This window comes from Lathamus discolor, chromosome 9 (assembly GCF_037157495.1).
Source record: "Lathamus discolor isolate bLatDis1 chromosome 9, bLatDis1.hap1, whole genome shotgun sequence".
NCBI lineage: Eukaryota > Metazoa > Chordata > Aves > Psittaciformes > Psittacidae > Lathamus > Lathamus discolor.
In genome coordinates this window covers 19,149,411-19,174,785 of record NC_088892.1, presented here as the reverse complement: position 1 = coordinate 19,174,785, position 25,375 = coordinate 19,149,411, and the positions used below count along the sequence as shown (strand labels likewise).

The following is a 25,375-nucleotide window of genomic DNA, read 5'->3' as shown; positions in this document are numbered from 1 at the left end:
CCATCTTGGGTTACTTTAAAAGTTGAACATGTTTAAGAAACTCATGGTTTGACTCTCCCTGAAGAAACACAGCTAGACACTAGATGCTAATAATCCAACTCTTTCCATAGCAGTAGCAGCAAACCAGTGAGAGACGTCACTATGTCTTTGGTGCAGGTGGGTTGGGCAGTCTGACACTTTCAGCAGCTCATTTGTCTACTGTTGTCCAGCTCTAAATCCAGACTCCAGAAGATAATGTGGATAAATTCTTTTTCCTACTTCCAAAACTTGATTCTTTCTACTATGCTCTTTCCTGTTCTTTATTCTGCCCTTCCTAATCTTTATTCTGTCAGCTGCAGTCTGAAAGTCTCCTGGGTCCCCTGCTTCCCTCTCCTGAAATTTTAGACTCCTCTCAGCCCTTTTTACTCACCTTCATATTTGCAGTCCTCTTGAATTTTCAACCTTTAGCTTCTATTTCTAAAGTTTCTGCAGTTACTCCCCTCCATTCCACTCCATTTCTCAAGAGCCCAGTCAACTGGTACTGCAAAAGAAATGTTATTTTTCTTTCCAACAGTGTTGAAAAGTCTCAAGCTATGTCTACACATCACAAAAGGTCCTCTTATCCCACTGCTCCTCTTGTGTCAGCAAATGGCATGAAATCTAACTATCTACGGAAGCTTTATATCTCCAGCAGGAACTGCTTCATGTCCTTTTTCTGCTGTTCGGCTGTAAAACTAATGCTCCAAGACCAAGGTCACACTAGCTGTTGCTTTTTCAGGCTTATGTCCCTCACACACAGATCCTACCTTATTACCTTCAATCTATTTTCTTGCTGTATCAGCAGGGAATTACCAAGAATACAGGCTCCCAGTTCTAACCAAGGGCCCTTTCTCTGCACCTCTCCTTCCAGTTCAAAGCACTGTGAAGCTGCTGTTGCCCTCCAGGATGGCATATTTCCAGTCTTTTCCGTTTCTAAAGCTGTGGCAGTTGGTGCATGCTCGGTAAGTCTGGAGAGATGGTTCATTAAGAGTCTGGACATGTCCGTGCTGTGTGAGAACAGACAATATCCAGTCTGCTCAGGCAAAAAAAAAAAAAAAGCCCCATTGTTAAGGGCTTGCTTACAATAACAATGTACCTTCCCAAGAGTTAACTGAAGTTCTTAGTCTTGTGACTTAGAAAATGTGAGTAAGTTTTCCTAGGGTCAGCACAGGTGTAGTCAAGCTAAAGGCCATCAGATTAAGTTTCTGCACCAATCTTTAAGTTTTCCAGAAAGCGAAGGCTTGAGAGAGTGAAGGGACAGTAAAATCCAAACTAAAAACCCCAAGCCAACACACCAGCACTATACTACTTCCTTAAGTTAACTCAGAGACATCTGCAACTACTTTGGCTGAAATAATAGAATGAAATAAGAAACATTAAAGGGAATATATATCTGAGTGTGTATGATAAATATAGAAATGCCATTCAGATTGGAGGAATTCACATAGCTGCTTGGCATTACAGGACAGTCAGAACTACTTGTTACTAAAAAAGTAGCAGGAAGCCTTAATAATAGCCATGCTGGCATCCCCACCTCAAATGTGTACGCTGTCAAGGCAGCTAGCAAAAACTCTCTTCCTAATGGAGCTGTATGAAGTAGGCTTGGTCTTCAGCTTTTGTAAAATGGAAGGTCATTCTCATTGCTAAATTAGGTTTTGGGGGGGGTTTAGGTAAAAAAAAAAACAACCCACAATAAAAGCACAAAACCCTTACACAGTTTCTAGTCTTTATTTGCATTATCATTTCACAGTAAGCTTTCTGCAGCAGAATCAGAATGATCCCCAGGGAAATGCATCAGTAATTCTGTCCTTAGAGAGTACATTTATGCCATATCATTGCTGCCTTTAAAGAGCTTGCTTATTGTCCTCAGGAGAACATTTCAGTTGCATTGCTCTTGTGGTGGCTGCTTCCAAATGTATTTTCATCCTCGAGATGTGCTGATGATGATGCTTTGTTGATAAGAAAACGGGAATAGTTTTCACAAACATTTAAATTCAGCCATACTAGAAATTACTTGTCAGCCTATGGAAGAATCACAGAGAAGCAAAGCATCACAGACTTTTTTCTGGGTTCCAAGAGATTTGTGTTAGTGGGAGGAGAAGAAACTGCATGTTGCTCACAGAAGTACAAAGAGAAAAAAAACCCAGTAACATAATGGAGTAAAGCTGGGCATCCTAGAGCATGACTTAATCTGTTCCACATGCATTTAAGGAATCTTAAGAATACCTTGTGCAAAAAAATTAAATATCAGCACCAGTCACTCCTGAGATTAAGCTAATTCAATAAACTAAGGTAGCTCAGGGCAACCTGAGTGTTGTATAGCTGAGGGGGATTAGACTGATGGAAACTGAATCAATCTTTCATCTGAGCTGGATTGTGAGTGAAACTGACAATTTCAGTCCAGCTTTTTAAGATTACATTAGTTTTTCACCAACTTTATTAAGAAAAGAGGGCTAAACACCTTGAGAAATAACCCAACACCTTGAGAAATAACCAAACCCCAAAATACTCCAGTTTAAGAAGGCTGTATGTCAAGTATATACAGGGAGATAAGTCTCCCCTGCAAAGCATCATATAAATCATGAATAAAACTCCCTCTTTCCTCTTTCATTACTAAGGCAGAAAAGCAAAGCAAAGGGAATGGTTCTGTAGCCATAGCAACATTAGCCACTTTTTTTCGAAGAGGCACTACAATTTGGAACCTTCATTCTGAGGATAAAGTTTGCATCAAGCAAAAGAATGGAATAACTTTATTTTGTTCCTTATGACTGTTTTTTTCTTTTCTGAAGCAGCTTAAAAAAGAGGTTGCAAGCAACAAGGAGTGCAACTGCTTATACTCTTTCTGAAATAAGGTGCAAGACATCATAGGTAACTCTCAGGAGTTCGTATTTGGAAATTATTACTATGCATAAAAACATACTCATTTAGAATGGGCAGTTGTAAGAAATTTGCAATAGTAACAGGAAGTATGGGAAAATAATTATAGTTTCTATATAGTATCAGTTTAACCAGAGAATGTTGTTTTTCCGTCATCATCACTATGCATTTCTTAGATACTATAGCTTCAGTCAGATACAAAAAACTTGCTTTCTGCCTCCCTTCCTCTTATTGGGCACATGTAATCTCAACTCACATTCACTACAGAGAATTGTATTCACAGTAGGTTACAAGCACAGGCAGTTCTACCAGTCCCCCTGTTCCCTTGAAGCTCACCAGTTAATATTCATTTTTTTATGAAAAGCCATCCTCAGAAATAGATGCAGTCATAAAATAACACACTACTAAGTACTTAAGAATATTGAAATTTAAGTATTTTGGTCTCTGAGGCAATCTGAAACTTATTTGTTCAATATTCCAATATAATGAAACAGCCAAGGTCACTGTTCAAGGATTTTAGGAGATGCGTTGGATCCTTTTATAACATCATGACAGGTAGAGACAGAAAGAGACTTACTCATTAAAATAGGCTCTAGTGACCAGAAAAAGGAATGGTGGAAGAAAAAGGACACTAGCCAGCAACTGGAAGAGAAGGTTCAATAGCTTAGACAAATTGCGCAAGTTACTTTATCTACATATTTCATTTATATTTGCAAAGTGCAATAGTCCAATAATGACACCTGCACTGCAGTCAATAAAGCACTCAAGTACCACCAAAATGGCACTCACAGAGCCATGAAACATAGTGTCTAGAGATCCTGACATCCTGGAGCAGCATCTTGATAAAATCTTGCATCCAGTTTGCTTTTTCTTTATTTTCTTTTTTAACATTTCTCGTTAGAGCTCTCAATTAGGAATGTTCTCCCAGGCTTAAGGTAGTCAAATTTATGTGATTTATTACCTAATAAAGGTAAAGCATTAGGATTTTATGTAAATGGTATGTAGCTCCCATGAGGTAGCTATTCTTCAGGCAAAACTAAGCTACCAGTTTTTCTTTTGGATACATGAGAAGTTATATATCCTTATAGGACTAATCTTTGCTATACATAGCAAGATTTATTTAGATTTACACGAAGGTCATATTGGCAACAAGAGGACTACAATTTCTGAGATGTAACATATTTTAATGCATCACACCAAACGAGGAAAGTATCCTTTCAAATTGTTATGAGGATAGATCAGAAAAGAATACATGACAAAACTCTGCATGTAGCTGATAGAATTCATATATCCTGGCAATTTCAAGTGAACTGAGTATCTGACTTCAAATGAGCACAATCATATATGCTGCAGCTGCTCACGGAGGTAAAGAGAGTGTATTTCATTTTGGGATCCTGAGCTGGGCAAAGTGGATGCTCTAAATATTGGCCACATGGGCCCATTGGCTGTATTAAGGCATCAACTGCATCAGTAAAAGGATCTATCTTGATCTATTCCAGTGTGTTTCAATTCAAAGCTTGCTGATTTACTTCAGGCAAAAGGTGACTATTTAAACTGTTCTATCCAGTTCTGTCCAAGACACATGAGACAGTATTTGCATGAACTGCTTAATTGCCAGATTGCTGATGCATGACAGTGTAAGCTCCAAAAGAGGGCAGCGACAAGCAGCTGATAACCTGCCCGATAATTTTCTCCCTTTTCCTGCTCCATTGATTTTCCAGGATGGTAAGCTCTCCTTTTCAGACTTGTAAGACTCTAGTGAGGAATGTTAGGAAAGGGAGTTCCAAGGTTTTAATCAAGAAGAGAGAAACAATATCATTATTACTGAACACTTTCAATTTATGACTACATTGTAGCTTCATGCAGTGTATATAAATTAAATTACAGACGTAAGCAAAGAGTAGCATGCACACAACTCAGTACAATAAGTTATTTTCTTGCTCTTGTAACATTTATATCTTTAATATTATGCTATGTAGGAGGCTGAGTGTATGTATCTCTGACTTTTAATATGTTAAGGCTGAATGTAAAGGCAGTTGTTTTGCCACAATGACAAATTTCAGAAACGCCTGAGTAACTGAGAGGTTTCTCAACCTTCAGAATCTTAATTGGGCTGAAAACAGAAGTTAGTCCAGAACCGGTCTATTTATAAGCTTCTGGAGTAACTCTTTACCCCTACATAAAGCATTTTAAAATTATCTGCTAGGTTAAATAAGAAATCCAAAGCACCCAACAGTCAGGTAAGACTTAAGTAAAAAGAATCTTTCAAATATCATTTGTAGGAAGATTATGTAACTAAATTTATTTGACCCAAGTGATGTATATTTACCACTGAGAACAGAATAATCTGAATGCCCAGAAGCTGCCAAGATAACGGTTCCACAGCACATGACAGATTTTCAGAATCATCCCCTCACCTTTTTTCAATAGGAGCAATTTTATACAAATCACCCACGTAAATCTTCTGAAGTGATGTCCACACAGTCTGTATGTTGTAATATGTAGAACACAGACATATCCAAAAAGGCTATCTTCTTCTGTTTTTGGTTTTTTAACATTATCCCTCTCCTTAATTTAAAAGAAGTGACACTAGATAAGGAAAAAATCACTGTTATTTGTGAAGAAGCTGGCAGAAGTGTGAAACTAATCATTCTTAAAATTCTATAGAGGGACACCAAAGACAAAAATAAAACAACAAAGCCAACCATAAACAACATTCAGGATGGCAGATGTCAGCTAGCAGAAGAGTAACAAAGAAAGCATAGAGGACGATATAAGAGTGCCTTCCTTCCCTGCAACAACTCCTTAAGTTGTAACAGCAGTTATTATGCTCCATTTTAGATGTGAGAGTTGAAACTTTAAAATCTATTTATATCAAACCACAATTGATTTAATAAACATTACTCAGATGCAGAAGACTGTGCCAAATGATCAAATGTTACTTGAAGTAATTCACTGCATGCGGAAAAGCCACCTACTGTCTTCGAACAACCTGTTATGAAAATACTGCTGACCAGGGAATTAAGTCTGCACACAAGACACAATGCACCAACACAACAGCACCCAATGGACTATAAAGGGAACGATATACCAGGTAGTGATGTTTCTACCCTAAATCTCTTTTTCTAATCTTTCTTTTTTCTGCATGATCCAAACATAAATGACTCTGAGGGGTAGACACAACAAGCTGTTCTATTGTGCTTTTGATCTGCAAATTAAACTGTAGTAAACCCAAAGTAAATCTTCATGCTAAAGTTGTTAAGACCTTCTCTGTCAATAACTTGCATAAAATGAATTACACAATTATACCTCAGCACAAACTGTAATGACTACAAATTACAGCAGTAATTGTATAATACAGCAAAGTGATTTGATTCATTGCTTACAGGGCATAATTAATAAGCTGAAATAAGATTATCTCTATATTCCATTTTTAGAGTATATTTTTTTCTGAAGAGTACTTTGTTGGCATTTTTTACCCAACATCTCGTTGCTCTGACTGCCAGGAATACTCAATGCCTTTTTTTGGGTGAAAGTCATGAGCATCATCTTAAATTACTGACGTAAGTCAGGAAGGGTCTGTAAAGAATCAAGAGGCATCACTACTCCCAGGAGATGAAATAAAGTGATAAAGAGAGATAAATAGAAGGCAGTCTTGTATGGCAGAGAGCTCTTTATGGGTATCTGTTGATGAGCAAGGGCAGAGAGCTGACTAAAGCAGATTACATTTGCATTTCTGTTAGGTGACAGTTAATTTTAATTTCATTGATTGTTGTTAAGTTAGGATAACAAAATAGCCCTTATTATTTCCCATGAGGAAAAGAATTAGAAGGAAAGGCCAGGCTAGGGTGACACATCACAGTCCCAGCTTCCCATCCCAAACAAGAAGCAATTAGGTTTGGTAGAAAAGCCGCTCTAAGCTGTCACTCTTATATGGGGACCGCAAAGACTGAAGTAACAAAGGAACACCTGGTGGACTGCAAAGAAGCATCTTTATGTCAGCCAAAGCTGCTTGGCCTAAGTTCACAAGAATGGCAGTCTGTCTTAAGGACATGAGCAAGAGCCTCCCTGTCTAGTATCAGGTCATCTGTACCAAGTTATGGAGTTGGCAGAGCAGTGCAGACATTTTTTTTGCAAAAGACTGCTGTGTCAAATTTGGAAGCAGCACTGCACAAGAAACTGAAACAGAAAATGGATGGAAAGCAAAAGATCTTAACTCTGGACTGTAGACAACTTGTTCAAGTATCTTGATAACGAGGGAAGGACTGGAAATGATCATTAACAACATGCCCCAGAATCCTTCACATTATTTGTTGTAGTTCTCTTCAAGCCTGATGTACTCTGTTATTTTCATATAACAAGAAGGTGATAAACTAAAAAGAACAGAGCAAGAGGGTAATGTATACAATACTTCCAATTTGTGTCTTAGTGTGCATTGCTGGTCATTTCAGTCTGAGACTTTGTTGGGGTTTTGCTTTTGGTTTTGGTGTTGGTTGGTTGTTTCGTTTTAAATGAAGTCTTCATTTTATAAACCTGAACTATTTTCCTCATTACAGAACTTGTTTCAGGTAGTTCCAACAAGATCTCTCTGTTCTTAAGGACAATATTAAATAGCAGAGCTGCTGTGGAACGCAGTTATCACCATCCTGCAGTCAAATGAAGGAAATTTGGGAAATCTGGTATTTGTCTGAAAAGATAAGACTCGTAGAAACAAGAGCTTTAATATTTCTCTGGTTCCTATTTTGCTCAACAGAATAAAAGCTAGAAATTTATTATTAGAAAAATGTCCTTAATCTAAATGATGATTCAACTTGCTCTTTATTAGGTGATTATAATGAAGAGTATGAAAATCAGGAAAGAAGCCAGAACAGCACTCATCTCTACTTGGAATAATGTAAGGAACACCTGAGAGCTTCACAGCTTTGTCCTTTGACATGATCTGGAAAACAGTTTTAGCATCTTCAAACAGGATTGTTGGTCACTAGAAGGAGCTATGGTTTTTAGTATGTGCTTTGATATCATTAACAATACAATTTAAAATGCTAATATGGAATTCCAGTGAAAAACCTGGATTTCTGACTGCTTGTATTTTTTAATAACAATTTCTGCAGTTGCATTCAAGCCGGGCAAATATTCCAGCTGTCAATTTTTGACAGTCAGTTTGAGCAGAAGTACGTAACTGTGGAGCTGGGAATAATTCCTAGCAATTGAAAGCACTTCATATTCTTGCAAAGTGCATCTAAGAAACATATGGTTTAGAATACTTTTCATCCCAAGAATAGTGTCAATAAATCCTTAATTTTATAAGGATTCTTTCTTTTCCCCTGACATAACTATCTTCAAAATATATTACAGTTGGAGGTCATATTTTAATGCTAATGAAAGATTTTGGTTTCTTTTGTTTGTGGCTTTGTTTTGGTTTTTAATAAAGACACTTCCTGTTTAGAGAATATGGTATCATCAATTTTGATTTAAATGATCCTCTCTGACAGAAGTTTCTTATGCTGTAGAGTTTGGGAAAAAATCAATAGACAAAGACTTTTGATTACAGTTGTGTAGTGGCAGGAGACATGCACAGTCACAGAGCAGCCATTTTCTCATTATAATAAGAAAATTAGATAAAGAGGAACTATTATTTAGAATATTATTGCAGCTCTTCCCACTTCCACTCCAAGAGACATTGCGTTTTTCCTTCCATTCAGTCAGTTAAGAACATCACTTGCACTCACACATGCACAAGAAAAGTGAATGGAGACTGGAACATCCTGATGAAAAAATCAAGGTTTTGAAGTCATGGGAATAAGTGTTGTTATAAAAGGTGGCATTGTAAGGCAGTAGATGAGTGCTAGACTCATTTAATACATCTGAAACTCACTTAGCTTGGACTACATTTTACCATGAATACAGAAAATACACCCTTCAGTTCTTACACTTGAAAATTTAGACCAAGCATTTGATATCACTGTGTTTAAGGTTTTAATTTATTCTCTCAAACACCCAGAACCATCTTAACTTCCAGACACCAAATACAAAAGATGGAAAATATGCAACTATTTTAACTTATGAACATAAGCATCTTGGTGATGTGGAAGAGTAAGTCTCATTGTCTTGCAGTAAATTAAGGAAATACGTATCTTAAAAAGAATTTGTAAGGTAAGAAAATTTTTCGATGCAAAATTGTTTTGTGGTTTATTAAAATTGATTGTATATGAGTGGAGGAAACAGAACATGTTCTCATCATGAAAACTACATCGCAGGTGTCTGTAGGTAGTCTGCAAAGCAAAATCCATAAAGCGTATACATTTTGCTTATTCCTAAACAGGGAATGGCAGTGTATCTGATTTTATCAATCCTAAGCCTATTTCTATAGAGACAGCAGTAAATGCTTAGCCATGCCATGGGAGTGAATGCACACTGGTTACTTCAGAAAGCAGAAAAATGTAGTTCTATTCACTGTGCATTGTTTGCAATACAGTGTACTGATTTTAAAATAGGGCATAATTGAAAATGTAAATAGGAACCACAGAAACACCTTGTCTGCTCTCTTCCCGGAATCCATCTCCCACTTTGAAGTAGCAGCATCATTTTCTAAACTCTGTACACTGTTTTTTGCAGGACTAAATTCAATGAATTTGAAATGCAGGGGCATTTAAGTTTCTTGTTTCATAAAACAGATGAGAATTTTTCTGAATGCAATTCAGATAATTGAGTGTGCATTTATTTTTGTTGGTGTGTGTCACCACTGCAGAAAAGTTCGGGAGCTAAAGCAATTGTACCCAAAAGGGCTATCTGAGGCACCACACCTCATGAAATAGTTGTTTTTATGCTCATTTGCAAAAAAAGGTATTTTCTTCTATTTCAAAACAACGCAGGTATCCCACAACACCAAAAAGAAAAATTTTCACACTGTGAAATGCAATTCTATTTGAGTTCACCTACGCAAATCTCATGAAGTTTCACAAAGCCAAGTGCAAGGTCCTGTATCAGGGTCAGTGCAATCCCAAGCACAAATGCAGGCTGGGCAGAGAACAGATGGAGAGCAGCCCTGAGGAGAAGGACTTGGGGGTGCTGGCCAATACGAAACTCAAAATGACCTGGCAGTGTGCACTTGAGCCTAGAAACCAACCGCATCCTGGGCTGCATTCCCCAGAGCGTGTGCAGCAAGTTGAGAGAGGGGATTCTGCCTCTCTATTGAGCTAAGGGAAGACCCCCCCCTGCAGTCCTGCATCCAGCTCTGGGGCACCCAACATAAGAAAGATGTGGAGCTGTTGGAGCAAGTCCAGAAGAGGCCGCAGTTCAAGAGCTAGAGCACCTCTCCTCTTAAGACAAAGAGAGTTAGGGTGGTTAAGCATAGATAAAAGAAAGCTCTGGGGAGACCTGATAGCAACCTTCTGGTGCCTAAAGGGGCTGAGAGGAAAGATGGAGAGGGACTTTTTACATGGGAATATAGTGACAGGACAAGTGGGAATAGGTTTAAGTTGAAAGAGAGTAGATTTAGATTCAATATTAGGAAGAAATTCTTCACTGGCACAGGGTGCCCAGAGAAGCTGTGGCTGCCCCATCCCTGGCAGTGTTCAAGGCCAGGTTGGATGGGCTTGGAGCAACACGGTCTAATGGAAGGTGTCCCTGCCCATAGCAGGGGGTCGGAACTGTATGATCTTTGAGGTTATTTCCAACCCAAACTGTTCTCTGACTCTATATACATTAGTACATTTCAGCTTCCAGTTTTAAGAGTAATGAAAAATCGAAGTTCATTGAATTACACCATACAGGCTTCAAGGCTGAAATTAAATTAAAGAATCCATGAACTAGTATTTTTTTGGGGCCTGCCAAAAATGGAACGTAATCAACAGGGTGGAAAACTACTGAAATAATTGAACTATGTTTAACAGTTCTGAACCACAGTACTGGATCCTTGTTACACTGTCAGCCTATTTTTTTTGTGTGTGTATAAGCGTACTATGTTCCAAAGTGCAATAACAAATGTATTTCAATATGACAACCTTAATATTCTTTAACTTTTCACAGTGAAATCAGCAAAAATCCTGATACACTCATCAACACAAAGAGATGCTGGCTTTGTTTTTAACACCCCATGATGGATAATACTGCAACTATTTTCCCTTCACAGCTTCTTGTGCTCAAGGTTCTGCACTGAATTATATAAGCCTTAGGTAACTATAGCTTATTCTAATGCATTTAATTCATAATACTTAAACCTATAATTTTTTTTTTTATTTTTTTTTTTTTTGAGTGGAAGGGCTATTTCTGAGTCTCATCTAAAGCTCACTTAGGATATTTCAGAGACATTTAGCTGTTAGATGTCAAAGAATGACTAAAACCAAAACATAGTGAAGACATTACATGTATACATCCCTCTGTAGAGGCAGATAAGTAGGTCCATATTTTCTGTTTTCTTCCATGTGATTACACTACCCCTGGAGCACAAATTGGACCCCCCCAAAGCTAATGCACTTTCTAAGGCATTATCCTTACCTTTCTCATATGTTTTTGCCTCTTTCAGATGAAACACCTGTACAAGAAGTCTCAACATAATAAACTCCCTCATCAAGATGAAGCTGCTGCACAAGCTTGAATTACTATATTCTCACCAAGCTGTGAAATCAACATGAAGAATAAGATAGTATAGCACATCAGGAGAATATCTGCATCTCTACTTGACTTCACAGATCAAAGCATCTCTTAAGCTTCATTTACTCTCCTGCTAACATCAATATACCATGAACAAATTTCCTGAGGAGCAATGATACAATAGCTCACCCTTCTCCCGGACTCCTGAGTTGCACCCAAGTCTTTTGCTACTCAGTCTATCAGATGATGCCTGCTTCTGTGGCACCTCAAACCAGCAGCAACAACACAACCAAGGTGCCAACACAAGGTTCTGTTGGACATTTTTCTGCACCATGCTAACAGTGCTGACAGGACGTCACATCTTACACAGTAATCACTGTGTTGAAGGTACTTGGGTGTCACCACCCAAGTGATTGTCTCTGCCTTTTGCCAGCTTTTTTTCTCCATTTTTGTCATTGTATAGCAATGATTGATAAGACTGAAAAAAATCAATACCATATATTATGCTAGCACTAAAAACTGGCCATCTAGTTGCACTGATTAGGCAAAACTGATTCAGTTGAATCAGAATTTCACTGAGAATCCAAAACATAAACGTATGGAAAATTGTGGTGATACAGGCTTTATTTTTACTTGTTTGCAAAAGCCCCACATAACTTTATCAAACATTATAAACAATTTCAGTGCTGACAACCCTCTTCAGACATCAACTACTGTAATTTTCCACACATTTACATAATACTGGCTGATTAAGCTGTCAGAATTTTCATTGCTGCTTGCTGCAGAAATTAAAAATAAAAACACAGCATTCACAGTGCTTCACTCTCAGATTTTGAAACCAGAGTGTAAGAAATGGTAAAATGGCTAATCTGAAGCATATGGGGGAGTGTTCTCCTCAGTTACTAATTCATTTTTCCAGAATTTAGCTTATTTCCCCCAGTACAAGATTTGCCCCTGATGGTAGCAGCCCACTTACCAACAACCCAAGCTGTGGCTCTGCACTCCTGCCTGAAAAGCCCCACTGACGTGGACACCCTCTTCCTTCACAACTCATACTAAATTCCAGGCTTTCTTACCCTGGAAATGTAATTCTTACAGGACCTACACAACCTCAGGGCCTGACTCATCTGGGAACCTAGAGAGCCATTATCAGTTTAGGCTGGCTCTGTCCTATATTATTTCAGTATAATGTAATGCCTTTCCCATTTATCATACGTGTCTGTTCTGGCTTATATTGAAGTAGCACTGATATTCATCTTAAGATGCATATGGCAAGATAAAAGTTATCATATGAGCATTCCAGATTTATAACAGAAATTACCATATAATTATCATCGCTGCCTTTACATTCCCATACAACTTCCTCTCAAAATAATACATGTTTTCTCACAGCTTATAATTAAGTCATAAGCTCTGTTGCTTCCACAGAATGACCCAAATTTTTGAATTTGAAAGGGAGTTCTACAGAGGACTACCAATAAATACAGAATATCTGTAAAGCTAAAGAAATACTCTGTTGTGGGTAAAAAAAAGTAGTTTGAATTCTTTCCTTTCTGTAGAAAACGGTAAGTACAAGAACTTCTGATGGTGAACATTTTTTAAAATATAATATTGAAATATTACAGAAAGATTAAAGTGAGCAATCCATCCCCTATGAAATCATCCCATCTGACTGCAATGCAGATTAAGTTAACCCAGGGCAAATAAAACCCCACATATACCAAGTTAACACTGATCCAGAAATGAGTCTTACAATCCACAATAACCAACTATGAAAACACTGCACTGAAGCTTCCTAAGCTACAAGAATTTACTCTTACAAATTGGCCTTCGTAGCAACAGCAACCAATTTAAGATATTTATAAACTTTAAAAACACAACTGTAGAATAAGGATAAGTTGTCTGGAACACTTGTATAACCACATGGTGAGAATCTTTTCATCAGGACATTCTTTTCTTAAAAGAACAGCTTAAATTGCCTCTGAACTTCCAATTGAGAACATTCAGTTTCTCTGTTCTCATCTTCATACTCATTTACAGTAATTTTCATGGTTCAAGAAAAAAATTGGCAAATGAAAATATGGATTTTATTCTTCCAAAAGAGGTACTGAATGGCCAGCTGTTCTGTGATAGAACTGTGTGCTTCTACCCTGATACACAACTGATCTGCTTTCTTCATTGAAAGTTGTCTTTTTATCTTAGACTGACTTCTCACAGGGGAATTAATGATACTCTTATTAGCCTTATTGTGAAATGTTATTCTCTACACTGTAAAGAAACAAGATACTGTCATAATTTACTGTCTTTAAGTATTTTATCTTCATCCAAGCTATACTTATTTCTTCCCATATACTTTAGCTGTTTAAACTGTATATCTCTGACCAGCTACATCTGCAAAAACATGCCTGTGTTATGCAGGGACTTCCAGAGTGTTATGAAGAGATGCTGAATGGTTTGTATGAATTTATGGACATATCCACATAGCCAGTTCTTGCTTCATTTGCTTTGATATATGAATTCTTTCCATGTTGTAAATGACTAAAGCAAGATTACCTGTGATGGGGATGAGAGGGGATGCTCAAAATGTGTTAATATTATCACAGACATTAAGGTGTCTGTAAAGCCTTGATGAATTATTTCTAAAAATAATACTTATGCAGGTAATCAATCTTGCAGGTTTTGTCAAAAAGATAACCCCCCCCAACCCAAATATTAATTGCGTATAGCAGGACTATGTTTAAGAATGATAAAAGGCATTTCAGTCAATGCAAACTGTGGCCACAGACACCCTGAGGCACATGCAACAAAAAAAAAAGTTGGATTTTGTTGTGATATATTTACTTCTCTTTCTGCTTTAAGTGCTGCCAGTTATTCAGCTCCCACAGTAATTATTGTTCTACTTATGTCTCTGGTTACAGTTTGCAGTTATGTTTTAAAATAACAAATAAATAAGGGTTACATTTTGCAACACTTATTTTTTTAAAAATAACAAAAAGGGTTACATTTTTCAACACAACCAAGCACATAGGCAAATAAGGGGGCAAAGAGGATGCTAAGCATGCTATGAAATCAGTGATTTTTTTCTGTTAGTTGTAGCACTGGTGTGATGGCTGTATTATAAAGACAGCAGATAATATTATTTTCTATTAATTTTATGCTGACATTTAATTAAATAAGTTCAGTAGTGTTTCAAATCACAAGGTGAATTCAACAGTATTCACAGAAAACTCCAGCGATGTTGTGCCAGAAGTCTGACAGGAATTGATGCTAGCAGTTTGGAGCCACTCACAAGGTATCTACTGTTACAGGAACAGTACAACTAGTACTTACCTACAATGAAGACAGTTATTGTTTCATTGACAGAGAAATTCAGAAACTCTAAGCTGTGTATTTAGTTTCTTACTCAACCCAAATTTGTATTAAAGAACAGACATTAAGTTTGACAATGTAATGTGTTTTCTCTTTATAGGCAGAATCTTTGTAGATTTCGCATTCATGTTTTTCTTAGTAATGCTACAAATGCCTTCATGCCCACTTGAAAAAAACAACAGAACAAAGACCTGAAGGCTAGATTTGCTACAACAGTAAATCCCATACACAGGAAATAAGAATCTGACATTACAAAAAAAAAAAAAAAAAGGTAAAACAGAACATTCAGCCCTCCCAAACCCTGCACCTTCAACTTTCCACTATATTATAAACAAGGAAGGCAAGTTTATAAGTAATGTATTCTTGGCTTTATTATTAATATTAATACATGGCATATAAACGTTTGTAAGCTGTATCTATACAATCTCCAAATTACACAAGTGAAAGTGTTTTAGCACATTTCCTGTGTGCCCAAGAAGAATCCTTCATAATTTGTTCTATTTGTTTCTTAGATGATAAACAAAATGAAATGAATGAATGGCAATGGAAGATAAAGTTCCATATGGTGTTCCCTCTCCTATGAAACATGACTGCCTATGGAGATATTTCTGAGTGTTACTACCGGAGCAGTATGGTTGTCCAGGGGGCAAGGGTGTGCTCCGTGTGTGGTTTGACAAATAGTAAGCCCAGCTACTACCATGTAATTTATTAAAAAAGTACTTAGAACAACAAATAACATGAATTCAAAGTAAAAGTGCCCTCAATAAATAGATCACACATTACCTTTAACACTCAGCTCAATATATACTGTGATAATAGATCTGTGTGTGAGGTACTATAACAATTACTGTGGGCTCACACTCGTATTTTTCCCATCAGAACCATCTCTTTTCCCCTTTGTGGCAAATAAAATATCTAAAATCGTGAAACCTCAACAGAAAAAGAACATCATCTTTTGCCACCTACCCCTGGTGAATATCAATTGGAATTAAATCATGAGTATGCAACATGCCAACTGATTTTCTTTCCTGATGTCAATGGGAGATTGTAATTCTTGTCTGAACCTATTAAATGCTTAAACCTAGAGTTTGCATGTTGGCTGCAATGGACTTTAAACTCCTGGATTTCCTAGGTGTGTAATCTAACCATGACACTGTGACTAGAAAGGCAGAGAGCTGTCTGCTTTGGTCAGTCCTGCTTTCAATTTGTATTTCTAAAAAGGTGGTTTTTAATTGTGTGCCTAAATGGAAGGCTGAAACATGTCAGCCCACGGAGGCGTTTGAGGCTTGAGTCCAGACACACAGTGATGCCAAATACAAGCTGAATGCTACCTCCACTCAAGATAAAACCATGTTTCAAACACATCTCCCTTCATTTAAACATAATCAGCTGCCTTAGGTGTCCCATTCAGTAAATCTGGTCTTTGCATTTCAGATTTCTGTTTTACTCAGGGCCATAACTCTTAATGCTGGACTATCTGATATGATTACATCCTGGGTCTGTTTAATTTGGATGTGAAATTCTATGTTCACAGCACATAGCATCTTGTCCTAAGAGCTATTAAACAATTGTTCAGAGATTGAGATTATTGAAAAAGATGGATTAAATAACAGAATTATCTGTGAGGCAACAACAGGGTACTCCTTCTCACCATGTAACAACGTCAAATGTTTATTTTACAAAAATAGATTATTACTGAAAAGGTGTCCTGCGTTCAGTGGTAGCAGTCATTTTTCTCCTTCTTAGTAGCTGGTGCAGTGCTGTGTTTTTGACTTTCAGCCTGGGAACGGCACTGATAACACCGATGTTTTTAGTTGCTGCTCAGTAATGTTTACTCTGACCAAGGACTTTCTGAGTCTCATGCTCTGCCAGGGAGGAAGGGAAGCCGGGAGGAAGTAGAGACAGGGCACCTGACCCAAACTAGCCAAAGAGGTATTCCATACCACAGCACGTCACGCCCAGTATATAAACTGGGGGCAGTTACCCAGAAGGGTGAGATCACTGCTTGGGTCGGGCTGGGTATCTGTCGGCAGGTGGTAAGTGGTTGCATTTCTCTTCCCTTGTTTTTTCCCTTATCATTATTATTACTGGTGGTAGCAGCAGTGGTTTGTGTTATACCTTAGTTACTGGACTGTTCTTATCTCAACCTGTGGGAGTTAGATTCTTTTGATTCTCCTCCCCATCCCTCCGGCAGCGTGGGTGGAGGAAGATGGGGAGTGAGAGAGCGGCTGCGTGTGTCTGAATTACCGGCTGGGCTTAAACCACAACAAAAGGTAATGCAATTCTGAGGAAAATAATCATTCCCCTTATAACATCATTCTATCTTATTCAAAATTTTAAAGTATGCAGATTATGGAACTATACCGTGAGAGCATAGTTTTTAAAAATGATTCATTATCCTGTCATGTATCTGTCTAATGCCAGACAAATTCTGTTAACATCTTTCAGCCTTCTTCTCCCCTGAAAAATATTGGTAATAAGAGTACTCTTCACTCTTCTACCTTCTATCACACTTTATCAGAAAGAAGAGCACAGGAACAGGGACTGTTTCTACTGCAGTGATTTTACAGTATATATCTGCACACTGCGATGCAAGTAGCTTCAGTAGTAACAGGTATATTTTGTCCTGAACTACACAGATAACTCCAACATTCATTTCACAGAAGTCAGGCCTGCACTCTACATTCCTTCATATCACTTCCAAATATTTCAGCCCTTGATAATGGTATTTTCTGGAATCTCATTATAGTAGATTATGCATGTTTTATACGTTGCCTCAGAGAACTGCATATTTTAATACACACACCTCATCAAGAAGTACTAGATGTGCCAGTTTTACTTTATCTACCCTTCAGAGATAATTTGCTTTCTGAACAGAACTGAGAAAAGATTTTAAGTGATTTTAATATAGGGAGAAGTCCAGCAGCTGCAGCCAACTGTAAAAAAGTTTGAAGTCCTATTAATTTTTTATCCTATGTCCAAAAGGACACTGTTCTGTGTACATTATGTCGGCATATTCAAACAAGTTTAGGAAAGAAGCTTCAGGCATTGTTCTCAGAATAATGGTAAGTAATGGATAACGATGCCCATGAAAAGATGAATGAGGAAAAAAAAGGTAGGAAAAATCTATTTTGATGAACAACCATCTCTGCAAGCGTGTCAAACATATGCATTTTCATTTCACTAAGAACAGGTTCAATGAAGCATTAAAGAACATATTACCACAGAGACAGCTGTATTCTAGCATACCAAATCAGGAGACAGACAGGTTACTTTCCTGATTTATGTATCCCATAGCATCTTCCTGCTGAGGCTGAGTCCCATGGCAGAGAGCAAGCAGACTAATTCTGAAGACATATGCTATCCTTCATCGTTTCTCAAAATCTCAAGCCATTGTGATCATGGTAGAATCTGACACAGAAACTAAAAGATTTATACCTAAGCCTTATACGGCTTGCAAAGATTTTGCAAAGATAACCAAAGCAGCACTTAATTTCCTACACTTCCTAATTGTATAATAAAAGCCAAATAAGTCTGTTTGCAGTGCTGAAACCGCACAGAGGTTAAACGGCAAAAATCTTTATTCTAGATTTTGACCTTTCTCTTTAAATTCTCAACACATAGAACATAAATTCTTTATGTTCCCACTGTGGCTGGGATCTTTTTTACCTCTTTCAAAGGTTTCTCTGCCAAAAAAACTACTACTACTCATCTGCTGCGTACTTTTCTTCAGTGTTCACCAAAACTTGAACTGTGCCTCAAAAAACATCATTGCTAAATGCCAAACTTTGTAACAGTATCCCCTACCATCTTGTTAAATAGCCTGGAAATGACAAATGAAGGCCCCAGATCCCTTGGGATATGAACAAAAAGTGCTACTGGTATAGAAATGAAAGAAAATAAAGTTAAAATCATGTTAAAATATTTCAAACAACAATAATCACAGTCCAGCTGAAAGCAAAGTTAATTATTCAATAGTCTCCCACTGAAGATCTACATAAAAAAGGAAGAAAAAGCAGCTTACCTTGAGGAAGTTTAATGGCATATCTTCTAACAAAGCACAAGTGCTCTTTAGTCCCTAAAAATTAATAAAAAGAAAATATGTGGTGCAAGTCATCACTCACAAAGAACACGACTGAATCCACCTAAGACTTACATGGATTTTACTGTACTAGTGCATTGATGAAAATAGTTTATGGTCTTATTACAAAATTAATTATTACTGTTTGTTAAATTAACAAGAACAGAATATTATCCATGGTATGGCCAGACAATTTAGAAGGGTTTAAAATAGAAAATAAGGTTACTTCTGTGGAATGACATGGGTTCTGACAGTGTCTTTCTTTAAACATATTGTCATTATATACCTTACTTAGTGTCAGAGATACTCTGGGAGAAGGAAGCAATGGAGCAAGCTGTCCACAGGGAGTTGTACAGTTAGTTTTTCTAGGAACATTCCTATTTCTACTAAGATACCTATTATAGGAAGGTTAGGAATAATTACATCAAGCCTGTTGTGATGCACAATAACAGAACAAATGATGCATTAGAAATACCTTTCAATCTAAATAACATGAAGAACAAGAAATCTGTTGCCTTTTTCTATTCAAATAGGATCACTTATAATGCTGAACCAGAAACTGCATTTGTATCCCAAATTAGCTTTTATTTTTCTTGATAAAACTGAAATCAGATTTGTTTCCACTGATACTGAAATACCACTCAAAGTATTCACTCTTTATTACAGAGTCTAGGAAAGCCATCAAGATTCATTTTAGTAACTAAAACTAACATAAGCAAAACATATCATTCGTGACCAGATAGGGCTTTATCCACTGTTTTCCTGGTTCACTTATGTGCACAGTTACTAAAAGCAAATATTTAACACAGGTCCCTGACTGTGTCATGACCTGTCTTGTAACTGTCCAACATTTTACAACCCACATACAAGATTAGGGAAGAAACATACAAGGGCTGCCATTCTTGTGCATGTTGAGATCATTTAGGGAACAGAAATGATTTTCTAAGTCTTAGCAGAGACTTATGTGAAGTTCAGTACTCTCTGATTTCATGCTTTTAACACAGGCTAGATGAAGACAGAGCGCTGGATATAACCAGTGCCCCAAATATTGTATGTTTTCTATTGCCATTTAGTATCAGTTTGTTGCAATGGACAAAAACTGGGTTTCTTTCTCTATTCGACACTTTCCAGACTGCATCTCGTGTACTCAGACCTGGTTTAGATACTTTCATCACACAAGAGAGTGAAACATATGAGGTATGAAGAGAGGCTGAAATGGTTCAGTGGGTTTAGCCTGGAGAAAATAAGAGCTGGCAAAACAAGCAGCTGTTTCAGTCTTCCACTGGAGAATGGGAGTTACAGAAATGGCAGAGACAGACTTTTCTCTGAGGTGAGAAGAGAGAACAGTTAAGAGTCAGTGGACAGAAACTACAACAATGAAAATGTTTCCTGGTCCTAAGAAAATAACGTCAACAAGAGTGGTCACCTCCTTGAAGAGTTACGGGATCTCCATCTTAGGAAGTAGTTGAAACTTGACTGGAAACAGCCCCAAGCAACCTGTTATTAGTCTTGCTGGTAACCCTGCTTTGAGCAGAGGGTTTCAATAGGCACTTTTCAGAGGTCCCTTCCATTCTGAAGTATTCCATTGCTATCCTCATTGCACACTATACCCTGAGATAAATTCTGAGCACTTCAGGACTTTCAAAATGTAATATGCACAGGGCAGTGGCTTCTCATTTCCACAGGTGAGTGGAATTAAGTTCAAATGAGCCAAAAAGGGCTTTTAAGCAACAGTTTGGCAAGAAAATAGAAAAACGTATTAAGTAGCAGATCAGCGCCTTTCAGGTGATTCTCTGTGATATCTTACTATATCTCCCCCCCGCCCTTTTAAATAAAAAAACCCTAAATATGAAAGGGATTTGGCAAACTTGTTCAGGCTGCATACAGTTATCATAGCTAAAAGTAATTCGGCTTAGAATGCATTTTAATTCAAAGTGTACTACAAGACAAGCAAGGAGTACAAAAATACAAATGGGTTTCTGAGTTTTGTGAGATTTAAAATCTTAAAAGCGAAAGCTGTGCAGAATGGAACACAGTGCTTGCTACCATGAGTCTCAAGCTAAAATAGAAAACTGGTCCAAAATATCAGTCTCTTCATGGCCATGCTGTTACCCGTGATAACTCTTGTACAGAAGAGCTCTGCAACCTCCTACTCTTACATCTAACAGAAACTTCTCTGCACAGCACACATCCGCACAGAGAGATTTTATTGGGAAACTCTTCAACCAAATACAAAATAACATACAGCAGACTGAGGATCCTGGTTACATAGAGAAGTAAAGAAGAATTCATGATATGTACTGACTGATGATAACTAACTTAAATACCATTTATCTTTAATAAATGCACTGCATGGATTCCTTCTTTAGAGAGCTGCTTCTAGTAACACCTCTATCTCCTAAAATACAGGCTCTGAAAACCCTGTTAGAATACTACTCAGTCACCTCAAGGCAAAACCAAGTTCAATATGAAAACTCAAATAAACAGGAAGATTGATTATTAAACACCCCCACAAAATACATAAACCCCCAACCACTCTTTCAATACCTTGTCATGTTATCTGTCTTCGATTGTCATTCTCACAAATGCAAAGATAACATTGAGCAACCAATGATAAACTGAAAGGAACACTTGGAGTGTAAAGAGCCTAGGCTGCACGTTATACTAAGCGCACTGCAGACACAATACAACAGAATGCTCCTGAAGGCTGATCTGTATAACTGCACATTATTAAGCATTTATCTTACCCACACAGATATGGCCCCTTAAGACACCACTATTTTCTTTTAATTCTTCCAAGAGTAGGAGAATTCTGTGCACATTTGTCAAAATCAGGTTAGATTTTCATAATTGGCACTCCCTCAGCCTGTCATTTTCTTCATTTGCAGTCAAATGACATTGAAAAGGGGATTGGAATACTTTCATATGTTGTAAAGCATCAGAAACTCTATTTTCACTATAATCCTTTTAGGTGAGTGACAGTGTTAGTGAGAAAAAGCAACAGGGAGTGCTACTGCCTTTTCTGAAGTTATGTTTTAGTCTGTGAGTAGGAGGTAAAGATCACTGAGCAGTAATCAGTAAAAACAGAACACAACCTATATGGCACCATTCATTCTGAAGCTGGTTAATGCTGAAGAACCTCAAAAACAGAGACAAAAATAGTAATTAAATAGCTTTTAAATAGCTTTTACAGACAACTCTATGAGGCTTCACTACATACGCATATTGTCGTGGTTTATGCCTAGACGGCAACCCAGAAAACCATGTAGCCATTCGCTCACTCTCCCCGCTTCCTCCCCATACTCCCGAAGGGATGGGAAGGAGAATCAAAATAATATAACTCCCACGGGTTGAGATAAGAACAGTCCAGTAACTAAGGTATAACACAAACCACTGCTGCTACCACCAATAATAATAATGATAGGGGAAATAATAAGGGAAGAGAAATACAACCGCTTACCACCTGCCAACAGATACCCATACCCAGCCTGACCCGAGCAGTGATTTCACCCTTCGGGGTAACTGCCCCCAGTTTATATACTGTGGTATGGTATACCTCTTTGGTCAGTTTGGGTCAGGTGCCCTGTCTCTACTTCCTCCTGGCTTCCCCTCCTCCCTGGCAGAGCATGAGACTCAGAAAGTCCTTGGTCAGAGTAAACATTACTGAGCAGCAACTAAAAAACATTGGTGTTATCAGTGCCGTTCCCAGGCTGAAAGTCAAAACCACAGCACTGCACCAGCTACTAAGAAGGAGAAAAATGAACCCAGGACACATATACATAGGAACCATACGCTAGTTGCATGAAAAATTGTGTTAAAAAAAGATAATTGATTTACTTGTGCAGAAAGGTAGCAATTTCCTTTTTGTGTGTGTGTAATCACCCACATAAAATAATGACCTCACAGATAGATTGCATCTACTTGAATTCTGAAAGTGTCTGAACAAATGGATGACTTGGTACAAAAGCAAAAGACTGCCAAAATCCCAAGCAGTCTGATTTCACATTGCAACCACCATGAGAGGGAGGAATAGCAACTGAAAAGAGAGAAATGTTATCAGTTACCTTGATGTTAGGTGGTTTTGTTTTTTTTAAATCAAAGAACTGTTGAAGGAGCTCCAACAGAAGATGGAATTTGGGGAAATATATAGTTGGAATATTTCCTCCACAATTCTGGAAATGGCACCTTTTACTTATTTTGTAAAAAGAATGACATGAGCTAAGGATGTCCTTGGAACAAAACCCTGCAATTTTGAATTTGCAATTTACCAGGTGTTCAGCTAATGTCTACCTGCACTTCACAGAAAATTTTACCTGTAAAGTAAGAGTATTCTGTTCACTTCTATGTCTTTATTTCATCTTGATTTGCCTTAGGTATTAGATGTTCCAGTTTTCTACAGATCTTCTATATGTGGATAGCATTAAAAATAGAATTCCATGTGTAAAAACTTTCCACAAGGTTTAATTGCTACTGAAAACCATTTCATTGCTTCACTGTTGTACCCTAAAGTGCTTACTCTCAATTTTTGTTATCTGTAGCATTTTACAATGTTTTTTTCCTGTTGGCAGGCAAGAAGTACAAGATGTAGAAGCATTTCAGTAAAACATGTTAAGACATCACAAATAATATGTGATCAAATACAGCTCAGAAAAGATAACACAAAGATAGGGAAACGACAGAAGTCACTGTGCTTTGAATCTTAAAATGTCTGCAGGAACTAGGGAGAAGTTTACCACTGCTGAGCTTGGACATATTCTCTTACCTGATCTCAAGCTCTTCTGATGATTCAAGCACAAGACATAGTAATGAACTAAATGGACCATGTGGTCAACCATAAACAATCCTATCAGGTAGCACAGTAAACAAAGTTTCCATTGACAGTTTTATGGTTATTTGGATGCCAGGACCTACACTTAGTTCTGCTTCAAAGAAAAAAAAGTTATTTATGGCCTTTTAATATGGCCTTGAAGTTACACAGGATGAGTATATTTGGATATAACATAATGTAACATAATATAATGTAATGTAACATAATATAATATAGGAAGAACAAGCTAGAAGTCTCAAACACAACTTTATTTATCTTCAGTTTATCATCTTTAAAAGTATGTCTACAGTATCTCTATGAAAGACATAATAATAGTTCAGAACCAGATACATTTCCTTTAGTTACTGAAAGTAACAAAAGGAGCCAGTGATAAAGCACAGCATGAAAAGAAATACTATGAACTTTATGTACTTCATTTTTTAGAATAGTTCCACTATATTGAAGTTTTGATACCTATATCTAACAAACACATAGAATCATACCCTCAGAATATCTTTTGTTGGAGTGTTTTCATCAAGGAATCTGTTTTACTGCCTTTCTCACTCCTGCACTATTTTAGTGGAGTGAGTAGAAAAATCTTTATTTCTAATTTTTATTTTCATTACCCTTCAGTGCCATCAGCAAAGCTATTGCGTAGAGGCTTTTCTTTTCAGCTTTATCAGCCAACTTTACTTAAGACATCATTTTTGTTATAGCCACTGAGCTTAAATCTGCACAAGTGTTTGTTCTCACTTCCTCTGCTTTGTAAAGCACTTCCATGACTATTTAATAGAATCATTACTTCAAAAGGTAGAATACTTACTGTTAGACTCGCCTTATCTGCAATACCTGTCAACTGTCTTGAACATGTTCAGCTTAGAAAAATATACTATCCCATCCTCTGACTGGGAGAAAATTGAGTCATTTTCAATTACATTATGAAATCCAGTTTCTTTAACTCCACTGTACTGAAGCCTTAATGCGCGCAGAACAAAGTGCTTCAGAAGAGCCCTTTGGCTTTCAGAAGATAATTTAGCATCCAAAATGACTTAAGTTAAAGAGCTTCTGCCTAATAATAAAACAGACCAAATGCCATCCATGTCCCTATTAGTTACTTCCCTTTCTTTAAGGGAAAAGTTTTGATTAAGAAGCAACTTAAAAAAAAAAAAACAACCAAAAGTTCTTTACAGAAGTATTTTAATTATTAATTTTACTAAAATAATTTTCTTAAAATCTATTAATAAGCTACTTTTCCATGCAACTGCTGAAAGTATATTTTTTGCATTATATGCTCAGAGAGTAGTAGTTAGCATTACATGCTGTGTGTATTTTATAAATACTGTCATTTTCTACTGCACTTCAAACACCATTAGATAACTTTTCAGATGACATCTGTAAAGTTGCATTCAGTCACATGCACTGAAATGACAAATCTCAGTTAAATTTATATTTCTGTAAGCCTTCCATCAATCATAGATGAGACAAATCCAAACCTTGATTCTTCCAGTATCCCAAACTAACAAATCCATACTCATTTCTGAATGTTAAGGAAAAACAGCCTTGAATTTTGGATTGAGATCAATTCTAAGGAAAGGAATTTAGCAGCATATTGAAGAGCACCTTTGAAACCA

At 37.2% G+C, this 25,375-nt stretch overlaps 1 long non-coding RNA gene across 1 annotated transcript in view; it reads left to right on the top strand.

Moving 5' to 3' along the window:
* Positions 1–13,782, top strand: part of LOC136019496 (uncharacterized) — a 30,552-nt gene extending 16,770 nt beyond the window's left edge. The window contains exons 8-13 of the long non-coding RNA XR_010614911.1: positions 890–980; positions 5,804–5,989; positions 7,721–7,789; positions 8,897–9,048; positions 10,924–11,069; positions 11,420–13,782. This is a non-coding gene — a long non-coding RNA (uncharacterized LOC136019496). The remainder of the gene's footprint in view (positions 1–889; positions 981–5,803; positions 5,990–7,720; positions 7,790–8,896; positions 9,049–10,923; positions 11,070–11,419) is intronic.
* The last annotated feature ends 11,593 nt before the right edge of the window (positions 13,783–25,375 follow it).